This window comes from Varanus komodoensis, unplaced genomic scaffold, assembly GCF_004798865.1.
Source record: "Varanus komodoensis strain SLA01 unplaced genomic scaffold, ASM479886v1 scaffold23, whole genome shotgun sequence".
NCBI classification, from domain to species: Eukaryota; Metazoa; Chordata; class Lepidosauria; order Squamata; family Varanidae; genus Varanus; species Varanus komodoensis.
The window spans coordinates 8,901,669-8,915,510 of NW_025335627.1; positions in this window are offsets into that span (position 1 = coordinate 8,901,669).

Genomic DNA, 13,842 nt, shown 5'->3' on the forward strand with positions numbered 1-13,842 from the left:
CTATGGATTTTATAGAAGCCTCCTCTCTCTCACTTTGCAGAGGCTTTCAGGAAGAGACAAAGTTAACCCCCTTCCTGGGAGACAAGGAGAGTTAAGTTGCTTCAGTAAAGAGCACAATTTTGTTTCTCACAAAAAAGTAGCCCTTATCTAAGGAATATAATTAGGGAAGGTATCTTTGAGGCAATTTTCCTTGGTGCTCTTCCTAACTAATATAAACTGAGTCTATACATACGGTCCTGACATGGATCCAAGAAATGATTACAGATGCTGCAAAAATCCTTTCCTTACCTACCTATTGATACTGTGTGGATGCTCATGTGTGTGTGTGAAAGAGAGAGGCAGAGTGGGGAATCATTCATCATGCATAACTGGCTGTTGCTTCGGTCAACATACCTTTTTCAGCAAATTGATTAGTTTGATGACTTTTAAAAAAGGGTTGGCTCATTCATACCATGTTTTTCAGTCGGATCTTTTTGTTTTCACAATGGCTGCTCTCATATAATGTGCTTTCCTTATGATAAAAACTATCCAATCCATGCCCTACCCTTGGGATACAGCAGGAGTTATGACATTATTCTGTAAATTTCCAGTGATTTAGCCATGCTTGAATGTTGGCAGCAAAAACAACAGAGTCTTGTGGTGTCTTAAAGACTAGCGCATTTATTCTGGCATAAGCTTTTTTAGACTCTATTTGATGAAGTGGAAAGTGTCCAGGGAAGTTTATGCCCAAATACATTTTTTTAGTCTTTAAGGTGCTGCAAGATTCATTGTTGTTGTTTTTCCGTAAATTGTTTCTCTGCTTTTCAAGGTGCATGTCCATTTCAGCAAAGAGCAGCATGCATCAGTCAACAGCCAAGGAAGTGCCACATAGCAGAAGACAATCTTCATCTCAAAATACAACCAAATATGACGGTCCAGGCAAAACCACATTGCAGAAAAGGTATTAGCAACTGTTGATGGCATCACCAGTTTTGGGTAACTACCAATTTGGTGATGTGACTCTGTCGAAGTTGCCACACGCTCATGTGAACTACAGTCCAGTTGAACTTTCCTTGTGGGAAATTTTGCCCAGAACAGAGGAAGGAGGAAATGCCACTTGTCCCACCAAACTTCTCAGTATCTTATACATGGTACTTGCAGAATCCTTTCTAACCAAAGCAGTGTGTGTCAGGGAATATTGACCCAGCTGGTACTTAATACTATGTAGACAATAACTGGGCAAAAATTGGGTGGGGTGGGGGGAAATATTCCCTTTAATTTCTGCTTCTTCCTTTTCGAACAGTGTTGTTCTCCGGAGATCCCGGAGGTTAATTAATTGAGCTGAAAAGACAAGCTATGAATCCAGACAGCCACAATGGACTTTGTCAGAAGAAGAAAGAACATAATATTGCCCATTTAAATTGGGGCTTTCTTTTTTCAGCCAATCTGATTTTGCTTTAATTGTTCAATATGAGGGCTAGCTGTTTTCTGCACACATTTTTTTCAACAAGGAAAATGAAGATAAGGGGAGATTTGTCAACAATAAACAGTTAATTCCAGAGGGAAGCAAAGCTCAGAATTGATTAAGATGTGGGTGTAAGATAGAAGCTTTTCCATACATTTCAGGGGCTGCAGCTTTAGCCAAGGGCTAGAAAGAATTATCTGTAACTACCACTAACAGTTAAAGCAAACAGATGGTGATTTAATAGGAGGAAAGTAACCTCTTTCATCAAAATGCCTTGCTTCTCTGCTTGGATGTTTTTGCTTAAGAGAAAAGAAAAGAGAAAGTAGTTGTACACAGAAGTCTCAGACATTTTCACTTAAGTGTTGAGAATTGTTTATCTTGGGTCAGTTGCTGCCGGAGCTGAGATGCACCCTGCATTCCTCTTCAGAGTTGATGGGCTCTCTGCTCCACATGGGTTCCTCGCATCCAAAGAAGCTTCTCCCCTTTAGCATCCCACTTGGCATCAAAAGTCGTACTTTTCAGAAAAATTGTGAGTCATCTCGAGCAAAGTCTCCTTGGCTGTCTTGTTCTTATTCTAAAATAGTTTGTGAAAGGCTTTAAGAAAGCCTTTGACCAACTGATGCTTTCTCCCCCTCGCAAGGTGATTTGGCTGTCTTGCAAAACAAGATGGCTTATGAGTTATGAAAGCATGTAAGGGGAGACATCGCTCTGTTACCATGCGAGCAGAGCCATCGTTCCATGCAAGAGCACATGGGGCCGTCTCCAGTACGGCCGCTGCTCTCCCACCATCTCCGATGCACCAGCAGGGGCCATCGCAAGCACTTCCAAAAGCAACTCTGGAAATGGGTGGAAAGGATCCTTTCTGGAATGGGAAAAGTCAGTAGAGTTCTGGCAACCTCATGATTGGACTACCATGATGTGCTTTATGTGGGGCTGATCTTGAAAATGGTCCAGAAACTGCAGTTGGCACAAAATAAGGCAGCTCATCTGTTAACAGGTATGGTCAGACATGAACATATAAGCCCTTTCCTTGGGCAAATGCACTGGTTACCAGTTGAGGTCCAGGCCCCCACATTTACGTATAATGCCTTGGGGCCTGGATATCTAAAGAAACGCCTCCTCCCGTATACACTTACCCAGACCCTAAGGTCCCCTACAGAGGCACTGTTCCATGAGCTGCCCTTAAAATAAGTAAGGAATGTGGCTACAAGGGGAAGGGACCTCTCGGCCGTGACACTCGGCTGTGGAATCAGCCCCCAGGGAGGCGCTGCTGGCGCGGTCCCTCTGTCCATTTTGGTGCCAGGTTAAAACCTTCTCATTCTCCCATTATTTTAATTGTTGATCAGGAGGCTTTATTTCATACTGGTTTTTATTCGGATGAAGATTGGCTGCTGTGGACGAGTTGTTTGTCTTGAATATTATTTACCTATTATTGCTGTTTATTATACTCGAACTCGTACAATTATTGTGGATATATTAACGCATTGTGTTTTATGCTGCTTAAAATGATTGTGCACAATTTGTACTAAAGAACAGTTTATAAAAGTCATAAATAAATAAATAAATAAATAAATAAATAAATAAATAAATAAATAAAGTCCCTTCTGCGAGCGCCAGTTGCCTTGTTCCGGAAGGAGGGTTTTGGCTCAATTCTGCTTGTTTAAAGATGCATAAGCTTCCCATTGGGCTCCTGCTGGTGGCCACCTGACTGGGGAACCACTGGATGCTGCCCATCATTTGTGTGCAGAAGGTCCTGGCTTCCAATCCTGGCATAGCCAAGTACAGCTAGGAAAGAAACCCAGAGAGCAATGCCATCAACTGCATCGACTTGATTCAAGCTTCTTATATGGGCCACTGGGCCCACACATTTTAACTTCATGCTCCCCATTCTAGGTTAGGGTTGCAGGAGTGGGAGCGCCAAGCCACACTGCACCACAAAGCTCATCTTGCCCACAGAGAAATTTCTTGCGTGCGTCGTTGTGTGCGCAGAGTCATCCTTTCTGCTACAGTGAATGTAGAGCCATCCACATACATGACAGTGTACCCAACTATATCCTCCTGCCCATAGATGGACACCACTGGCCAACCAAAGTTTTCCCTCCACTGCAGCCCCCTGAGCATCCCCAAGAGAGCCAGTGTGGTGTAGTGGTGAAGAGCTGGGACTGGGACTCAGACGGCCTGGGTTCGAGTCCCCGCTCGGCCATGGAGCCAACTGGGTGACTTTGGGCCAGTCACAGACTCTCAGCCCAACCCACCTCACAGGGTTGTTGTTGTGGGGATTAGATGGAGGAGGAGAGGTAAGCTGCCTTGAGCCCTTTGCAGGGAAAAGGCAGGATATAAATCAAAAATTAAAAAAAAGAGTTGGGGGACTCCCTGAGGAAGATTTGGGGAGCACGCAGGGAGCTGCCAGTGGAGGTGAGAAGTGGAAAAGGAAAAATGTCTGCTCATTCAGCTCAGTGTGCCAGAGGCACGGCAGTTCGTCTGGAAGACAGAAACCTAGGAAAGAGCAGTGTCTTCCCTTTCCTTTACGCCCCAGTATCTTACATTCCCACCACAAACTCTTAAATCAATTACCATTGCCTTAAAAATAGAGACAGAGAGAAAAGTATGTCTGATCAGATGACACTCTTTCTTTTGAGTTCGCCTTTTACTTCTTCCGCACATGCCATATTTCCCAGAGAAAGAAAAAGGAGACAGCCCTGCTCCCTTCATCGCGGCGTCTTTCTCATGTCACCCCCGTTGCCTTGTGAATGCCACCGCCTCTCCACTGTGCTTGCAGTGCCTTCCCGAAGATATCTCAGTAAATCCACTGCAACTTACGAAGACAAAATGAAGTCACACTGCTAGCTGCAGCCCTTTCGCATACAGCCCTGGGGAGTGGAAGCAGGGAAGAAAACGTGCTGTCTCTTCCTACACACAGCCTCTCCCTGGATAATCCTATGCTTTAAAATCCTGGAAGCAGGAATGCACTTTGTGGGAGACCCCAGTAAAAACTGTGGGACATGTCCAGGACCACATGCTTAGGTGCATTGTTCAAGTATCAAATAATGTCTCACTGTGACCTTTTCTGGCCAAGGATGTTAATCCATGGTATCAACTTTTACTTTTGCAGCAGATTTGCGGTCCCAGCACTGCTCAAGGAGTAATGCTGCTACATCCCTTCCTGCTTTTCTACTGTATAACCTTTAGGTGGTGCTGTGGGGTTTAGCAAAATAGCTCGAACACATGAGTAGAAAAAGGCTTTTTCTTTCGCTTTCCTGAAGTATACTGAGTTTTTTCTGCTCTTAAGAAAAAGAAAGACAGACAGACAGACAGACAGACAGAGACAGAAAGAAAGTCTTGCCAAAAGTGTTCTTTAGATGCAGAAGTAAAGCTCTGGAAGTTTGTTTCTCTTAACATTAAGCCCAAGCTGCAATTTCCAAGCATAGGTTCCAGTCCTGCTCTTCTCTGTAGCAATGGAAGACAGCCCTTGGGTTATGCTACCTATATCACAACACCTGCTCAACCAAAATGGGCCTCATTTTGACACCACCTACATGCAGACCGAATTGCATCATCACACAATAAGAGATTTTGACACAGTACAATGCATAGCAACTGCATCTTAGATACATGGCTAGATTTTTTGTCATCATAATGAATGAGCCACGATTAAGGTGGTAGTTTGTTTTTTGTTTCTAGAGAGTAAAATGCTGTGCATTTTCCTAAAAATGAAACAAGTGGGGCTTTTCAGTTTCATATCGTCTAAAATGCACTGCAGCTAAGTAGAGAGTACCCACATAGCACATGGGGTTTATTATGGACAATGACATTTCTTGTCTAGAGAAAATGAAGAGATTTATATATTTTCCTCACCCTTTCAGCTGAGCTTTGGTGGCACCTCTTGAGGCTAAAAAAAGAAAAAATGGAGAAGAAAGAATGGACACATTTGAGGGAAAAGCAACATTCTGGGAAGCGCATGATAAAGGATTATATTTACCATGTCACTGGGTTTCTTCTGCTAGACTTTGATGCAGTCTGGTAAAACTCGGCCAGCGCTTTCATGTGTTCCATGTGATCAGCTTCCGCACAATTCACTATGCGTTCCCCAGAGCTGAGGGCAGGCAGAATCATATGAAATTGACTCCATGGTCACATGGAGCTGATCAATTGTCGAGATGGAGTTTATCAGCTCGGAGGCAGCTCTTTAAATCTGAAGCTCCCAAGTCACCGCTCTCATTAAATGTTAATGTTACTTCCTCCTTGCTAATTTCTCCATCACAGGGGCTTTACAATGTATGTGTACGATTAAACAACTGTTGGGACTGATCATTTAAAATCAGAGAAGGTGTCTGAAGACAAATGACCCAATTCTGCTGCCAAAGTGACATGGCCCTGCCCTAGTCAGCTGGCCTGTATTAGCCACTCTTGGGGAAAGGGGAAGGTTTTTGGAAAAGAGCGGGCTATAAGCATAACAAATAAATCTACCAGGAGATGATGCAACATGCCTTCTTTGGTGGTTTTTAATCCCCAGGTGGCCATTAAATGTGTAATTCCACAAGAATTTACAATGTGGGGGGAATCCCCCAGTCCTCCTGCTCAGACTTGGAGGAGACAGGAGACGCTGCAGAGTGGAAGAAGAGGATGCGCACATTCCAGTGGAGCCTGGCAGTTCCAATGCTGGGGGGGGGGGGGGAGGTAGCGCCATGCTTAGTTTCAGCAGGACGTTTATGGGAGCTGTCCAGAGTGCTGGCCCTTTTGGCGGGTAGGTTTGGGGCTCATTCAGAGTTCAGACTGAGACCAAGAGTTCAGCAACAGCAGTACGGAGAGCTGTTCAGACTGAAACCCAGAGTGGATGCACCATTTTGCCAACAGTACATTCTCATGATTCTGGATCCAACCCAACATGTCTGTGTTTGGCAGTCAGACATTCTCAGCCACCAAAAGTGTGCCTTCCTCTGTGGAGGTTAATCAGGAAGAAGCACATTGCCTCTAATAACTTAGAGGCATGACAGGAAAAACAAAGTGGGAAATTCAGGCATGAAGAGAAGGTGTTTCAACTGTCTTGCCTATAAGCTGCTGCATGAAGTTAAGGGATTTGTGAATCGCCAGCCCACAGATTGGCTTTCCATAGGCACATTCCTCTACTGGGGGGAAATTTTCAAAGGAAGAAAAGGTTCAACAGTTCTGGCAGGTCCAGAAGAACCACGGACATAACTGTACTTCCCCAACACCCAATTGGCAATCCTGATTATTCCTTTAAAAGTGTAGCTGAAGCTTGCATGGGAAGTGTACTGGGGAAGCCATTAAGGGTTGCTTCCATGCCTGTTGTCCCACAAATTATCCGATCACAGAGTCTGCTTCTGAAGAACGCATAAGACTGCTGGTCTCCCAGCCATCCCAAGCCCGGAGGTGACCTCCACTTTGGAAGAGGAGGATTGGGATTCCCCTGTAAACCCCCTCCTGAAGACAGTGCGGGACAACCTTGGCACCACTGTCAATGGGATGCCTCACCTGGAGCCACAGAGAACCCTTCAGCTCCCATCTACTAGCCACCTCCTTCACCTGCAGGTCTCCAAAGCACCAGCAGTCACGAACCAGGGGAAAACTCAGACTGGAACACCCATATAGCCACAGGAGGACTTTGCTACCAAGGTACATATGCTCAAAAGGGAATTCTCAAGTTATTTTTTGAGGAGGGGAACATCCTGGCTGCAGCTGCTGAGACCAGAGGTGCTGACCTAGGTGTGGATAAAGCAGGAGTGTTGAACCTCTTTCAGCCCAAGGGCTGAATTTAATTTCAGAGATGCTCTCGGGAGCCACATTCTAGTGGAGGGAGGAGCCAAAAGAAGGCCGGAAATACTGACACTTGTGCTCCCAGTAACTAAGCCTCAGAAGAAGCAGTTCTTTGTCTTAAAATAGGAGGGGAGCTGCACAACATCTGGGAAACCACAAGGCAACGGGTGGTTCGGGGAAAAGAGGGCAAGGTCCAGCATAGGAGGGGTGGCCGTTTGGCAATCCTGTCAGGTGGGCCAGATTTTGTCCTGGCCCTAATTGTGTTCTGCACCCCTGACATGAACCCTCAGCCTCCTCCCAGACTTTTGCTGTCCCAAGGCATTTGCTCAAGTTCCTCACTCATGGACAAAAACTCCTTCAGGAGTCTTTCTTCTCACAAAGAAGATCAGTTTGCTTGCTTGCTTGCTTGCTTGCTTGCTTGCTTGCTTGCTTGCTTGAAAAGAGGGTTCTCCAGCAGTTCTCATAATATAATCAAATTACCTAGCATCATTTTAGTTCTTTTTATTAACAATTTATATATGCCACTCTATCAGAGTTCTCAGGATGGTGTGAAGCAAGAAAGAAAACCATTTACAAAGCATCTGAGAGACAGGCGAAGTCTATTGTTGCGCAAAATCACAAGTCACAGAAAGCAAGTCAAAGACAGCCACGAAAAACTGTACAATGAATCTTATCCAACAGAACTTGATGACTATGTGCCCTCTTTTATAAAGAACAGTCCTCTATATGAAGGGCTGCCCAGTTCAAATCTGGGTTAATGCACAGCTATGAAGACAGAGGGCTTAAAGGAGCCCTGAAGTCGCCCCTCCAGGGTGAGCACGTGGGCAGCTGTCTGAGGAGGCAAACATCACGGTCATGCTTTCTAAGTTTGTATCTGCAGCTATAAATCCGTGTATGCAGATTTCATACAGCTCTGTGCCTCCTTTCATTTCCCTCTGGGAGGATACATTACCTCTCCTTTTGTGTGTACATGGGGGGCGGGGGGATTCATGCGTAAGGGGCTGGATATTGAGGGGCTGTGTCCTTTCAGACCCATGAGCTGGGGCCGATTAGTTCAGCCCAGGCTGAACCCCCTGGGGCCGGGGGAGACCTTCCCACTCCACAGGTGCCAACAGAACAAGGTGGGAGCATAAATGCCATGGCGGGTTTTCGTGTGCAGGCATCAGTTTCCTCATTTTGTCAATGCTTTGGTGGATCTCTACTGTATTTCATTTGCAATGTCTCCTGCTTTTACTGCCAGTGTCATTCATGAAGGGCCAAGAGAAAACAAGTGGTTATTACTGAGGACAGGGGAAATGTTATGCAGGATGAATAAACAAGAGAAGGGAAGAAAAGGGTGGGCAAGAGAGACCTCCTGGCTGAAGGGCTCCCTATTGTGTGGGCATGCATGAAGGGAGACTCTATTGTGGGGGTATCCTGTGCCAAAACAGCAGGGGCTCCAAGCAATGCACGGTCTTTTGTCTTTATACAGACCATAATAATACGTTAGCTCTGTGAACTGGAGAACAGCAGAGAGCTAGCAAAAGCATTCCCTACAGTGCCCTTGCTCTGCTCTGTGAAAGAACCTGACAAGGAATATGCTGTCCTGAAAGGCTGAATCCAAGGACACATGCGGTACTTTCCTTGCCATCAAAATGCATCGGTTCACTCGGAAGCCTCATCGTTCCTGTAGTGGGGCCAGGTCTACAGAGGGGCACAGGCCAAGGGCACGACATTACTTTTCAGGCAGAAGGTCCCCGCATCAGTTCCCAGCTTCTCTGGCAAGGCCCAGGAAAGGATCTTGCCCAGAGCCTGGAGAGCCACTGCTGGGGGTCAGAGTCAACACGCCTGAGCTAGGTGGTCCCAGGGTCTGACTCAGGAGATGGCAGCTTCCTTCCCAGGTTCTCAGGTGGCTGGTGACAGGTGCTGTGGAGAGGGCCGCAGCAGCAGCCTCCTTGCCAGCCTCCCCTGATGGAGGACGCAGCCGTGTTCCCTGTACAGCATGCTGCCCCCCCACCAAGTGGGGCAAAGGTGCTTTCCGATCACTGCTGTAGTGATCCCTTTGGCTGCTGTAGGTGGAATGGCATGGGGGTGAACGCCACCTGGCCCTTTCCATCTGGTGGCAAAATGCTTTGTGCTGGCCCTGTGTTTGGCTTTGACAGGTGAATGTCCTCATTGACAAAAATGAAGTATTTCCAGTTGAAGAGCAACGTCACAGCAATAGAAAAATGTCAACTCATTCCTAAGCCATACAATAGGAGAGAAGCCAGGTCCTGTGCTGCCCTTTAGGGCATGGAGCAAAAGCTCCATGCTAGCAGAAGGATTCCTTCCTTCCTTCCTTCCTTCCTTCCTTCCTTCCTTCCTTCCTTCCTTCCTTCCTTCCTTCCTTCCTTCCCAGTGATTCATGTAACTCCACTTGCTCTTGCAGATGCCCTCCAGCCTGCCAGAGCAGATTTGCAAAGGCCTGCAGGGGGAGAGAGAACCAGAATGCTCCTTCTAGCATGGCACTCTGCATGGAGGAACCTGAGATCCAACCCTTTATACTCGTACTAGTCCGTAAAGCAAAGCTACAGCTTCACATGGGAAGCTGCAAACCCTCCCATTCAGTGGCATTTCATCAGAGCAGCTTTTGCCCTCCGGTCAGTGCTCCGCTGCCCGCCAACACAGATGCCTCCCCCTGCATACTAGGGATCAAGCTTGGGCGTAAGGGGCAGGTGAATCACCATCGTGGAACATCTGCTCATGAATATAGACAATCCTATTACACCTGAAGTAGCAGCTAAGGGCTGGGCTCTGATGCAGCCCAGGGGAGGGAGGGATTTCCCCATGTTTTATTCAGTGGAGTGAAGTCGGGAAAGGATCTGTCTGAAATGTTTGCAACAGAAATCCTTGGAACCACAACTGGGGGTTAGGGGGCAGATGACTAAATGGGCCAGCTGGTTCTCTTCTGCAATGGTCCCCATCCGTTTCACACGGGCTCCAGCACAGGCCTTCCTGATGCTGTTTTGGGCCTCTCCAGCACTGAGCTCTTGGCCCTTGCCAGGCTCTCTTCCCTTCACTATTTTCATTTCATGTGTTGATGTATGTATTCCTGAAACCAAAAGACTGACATGCCACACTGCAAAGGACTGTCCATCCGCACCGCCTGTGGCCGGGTTCCCATGAGTGGTGCCTTGGAGCTCTGCCTCTTACTTGGGTTCTCCGTTTAGCCTCACCAAATGGTCTTTCAGGGCTATTGGCATTGGGTGACTGGCCACAGCCACCACAATAGCTATTTCACAATTGGGCAACATACACACCCATGGCAGCCATTTGTGAGTGCATCCACAACACTTTCTCAAATTTTCACTGACCCAAAAAGGTTGGGAGCCTCATTGTATTTCTTCTGCAAGCCCAAGTACAGAAATGTGCAGAAATGGAGACATTGGGCTTAAAACAATACTAATAAAGACACACCACCCCTATATGATTAAATGTTGATTATATGTGTTTATTTTTGTCTCTCTCATCCTCCTAGCAATCTATTATAATGCAGCAGGAAGTGCACTAAGTGACTGGTTTAGCTGGGCCATTTAGAAGTCCATAGCATTTTAAAAGACCTAAATATAATAAAGTGATGACTATGTGAAGGAAATGTCACCATGTTTAAACAAATATCACTCCACTGGAACAGGGAAGGAAATCTTAAAGGCACAGAGAGGGGGGAAGGAGAGAGAGAGAGACAGAGAGAGAAAGAGAGATCTGCTTTGTTGTGTTCTATTAGGAAAAAAAGATGACAGGGTATCCATCAGCCCCTATAACAGTGCAATGACAGTATAAATGGTGTGTCCTTTCCCCACCTCACCAAGTGGCAGAATTAATAGCCCTTAATTGATATTTTGTTAGAGCTCCATTTCTAAAAGACTCATTATGAAGCATCTGCATGCTTTTTATAAAACTATTGGGCCTAATTTTGGTCTCAATTACACCAGGGTAGAATTCCAATGGGGTCACTGGGTCACCCTGGAAAAAAAACAATCAAAATAAATGAGAGGCAAATCAAGATAATTGAATACAAAGTGGAGCTGCTAATGGGTGTTTGTGTTAAAGCATCCGCATGGTTGGGATGGGTGAGTAATGCCTTCTAGAGTGGAAACTCAAACCATATATGCCGGACGCATAGCATCCCTCATGGAAAAGGACTGCAAAATTTCCTGTCATATTAAGGTCTCATTCTACTTGAGAACATGACAAAATGCAAGAGCTCTCTCTTTATATTCATGAGATAAAGATATACACATCAAGCTATAGAGATAGAGCTATAGAATTCGGACCTAAAGGACAAGTATCCTATTTGGCATGAGCACTAACATAAATTATGTTGCACGAGAGTAAGTTAGTTGCCTCTAGCGCAGTGTCAGTATCCTTTGCAGGCACCCTGGGGTTTCCCCGGGAAATCCATCACATCATCACGTGCTTTGAAGTCATGCTAGGCTGGGGTGGAAAACTGCCGTTTTTGTCCCCTGGACCACAACACACAGGGGCTCTGACATTGCTTGCTTGCTTGCGTTAAATGGCGGGTTGAACATTCGAATGCAGTGCAGCCAGTGGGGCATAGTGCTTAGGGTACCAGACTGGGACTCAGGAGATCTGGGTTCTAGTCCCCACTCAGCCATGAATCTCAGTGGGTGCCTTTGAGCCAGCCACAGACTCTCAGCCTAACCTACCTCACAGGGTTGTTGTTGTGAGGATAAAATGGAAAGGAGGGGAGCCTTGTAAGCCACCTTGGCTTCCTTGCTATAGGATGGATGGCAGGATACAAATCCAATATAACCATCCTCATGCATCATTATCCTGTAGTACTACAAGCAGCAGAACTGGGGAGCTGCAGTGGCAGTAAGGTGATGCATTCACTCTGGGTTGCAGCTTGCAATTTCAAGGTCCTCCCCGTGATGCTGAGCCTACTTTGCTGAAAGGGTTCAGCACCTGGGCAGCCCTAGCTTATGCTAGCACAGTGTAATTTTCATTTCCACTGGTGCTTAATGCAGTTCCTTTTGGCCCAGTGACAATTTACATTAAATGCACAATCACATTTCATCAATCTGTATTTTTAAAACAAAAATTAGTCAGGAGGAAGCAAGCAGGATCTGGATCTTGTCACTTGATGGGGAGGATTTACTTTTTGTATCCGCACTGCAGTCCTCATTAAAATCGCCTCCCTGATTATGTTTAGGATTGTAGCCTAAGCCAAAAACCATGTGATACTTATTTTTTAAAACACAAAAATCATCCGCCCCTGTATATGTCAACATAGTTTCGAGACTTTTTTTTTTAAGAACCACAGTGGGATTACCAGCAAATCCCCGGAGCTATTATTTGTAAGTAAAGCCAGATTAGGGTAATGTCTAAATCCTTCGTCTAATCAAAGTGCTCTATCAGAATGGTGCCATAACGAGCCAATGTTACCTGGGAACAAAAGAGCTGCTATCAGACCTAACTATCTTTTGTAAACCTAGAGCCATGAGTCATTGACTTGTTTGATTTGATAAGCCACACTCTGTTTTGAGAAAGCATGGGTCTAAAAGGGATTTTGCATGCAAGGTTGGTATCCAAGGGAGATTGTTTTAGCGTTATATTTGCATGGTGGTAATCACCTTCTTATCTTCCAAATAATACATCGCACCAGTACACAGCCTTTTTAAAAGCCCTTCTATTGATTGTTCATAGTTTGAATGCTTTATATGACCGGATCAAAGAATATACAGTGTTTATATTGTTAAGGTAGCCCTAATTTAGATCAATGACCATACCTGTGTACTGAGTTTGGGTGAGGGATGCTGATCTCAGGAAGAAGAGTGGTCTCCTTGTGTTTAATCAAGTATAGTAAAACTAGTACAGTGCCAAGTGGGAGGAAAACCATCTCTGGCTGGAATACTAAGTCCAGGTGCTAAGTAGTAGCGCTCAGTGTGGGACTTACTTCCCATAAACAGACATGGGATTATGCTATATAGCAGGTACCCATTTTCTCCAAAAGATTTGAATATTCAATTAATGCACACAAAACTTAACTGAGGAAAGAATGCCTCAGAAGAAGCAGCAGCCACTGGAATCAGGCAAAAGATCGGTTCAGGCACAGATATTTATCCCACTGGTTGCAAGGTTGTGGTCCTTGGTAGAGCATACCTGGGACCACTGGATGCTTCAGTTTTCCCCCTCCAAAGCAGAAGACAAGAAGATCAAGGGGAGATCGATCAGACTTCCCAGATCCCTTCCCAGACACCACAGAAATGCCTACAGCCATTGGAGCTCCATCCTTGGGAGGAAAAATTGGTGCCCTGTAGGATGCGTAATCTTCACATGCTTCCAACATGCCCTTGAACTGGGGGGAATGTACAGCACTTCTCATGCCAGAGTACATAAACTCTGCCACTGCAAGCATCAAAATAAGTGAACCAACAGCAACCCTCCTCGCACAAAAAAGAATGTGTGTGGCGTGTGGGTGGCTGGGGAGATGCTCCATTCTTTCTGCTGTGCCAGTCCAAGCTGGTGACTTCGAAGAAGGCTGTTCCTCCACCTCTGGATGTCCCCATTACCACTGGAAGGAGCGTTCTGTCCAGATCTTGTCACTAGATTATTTGACCCTGGGTGACTTTTAGCCAAATCTG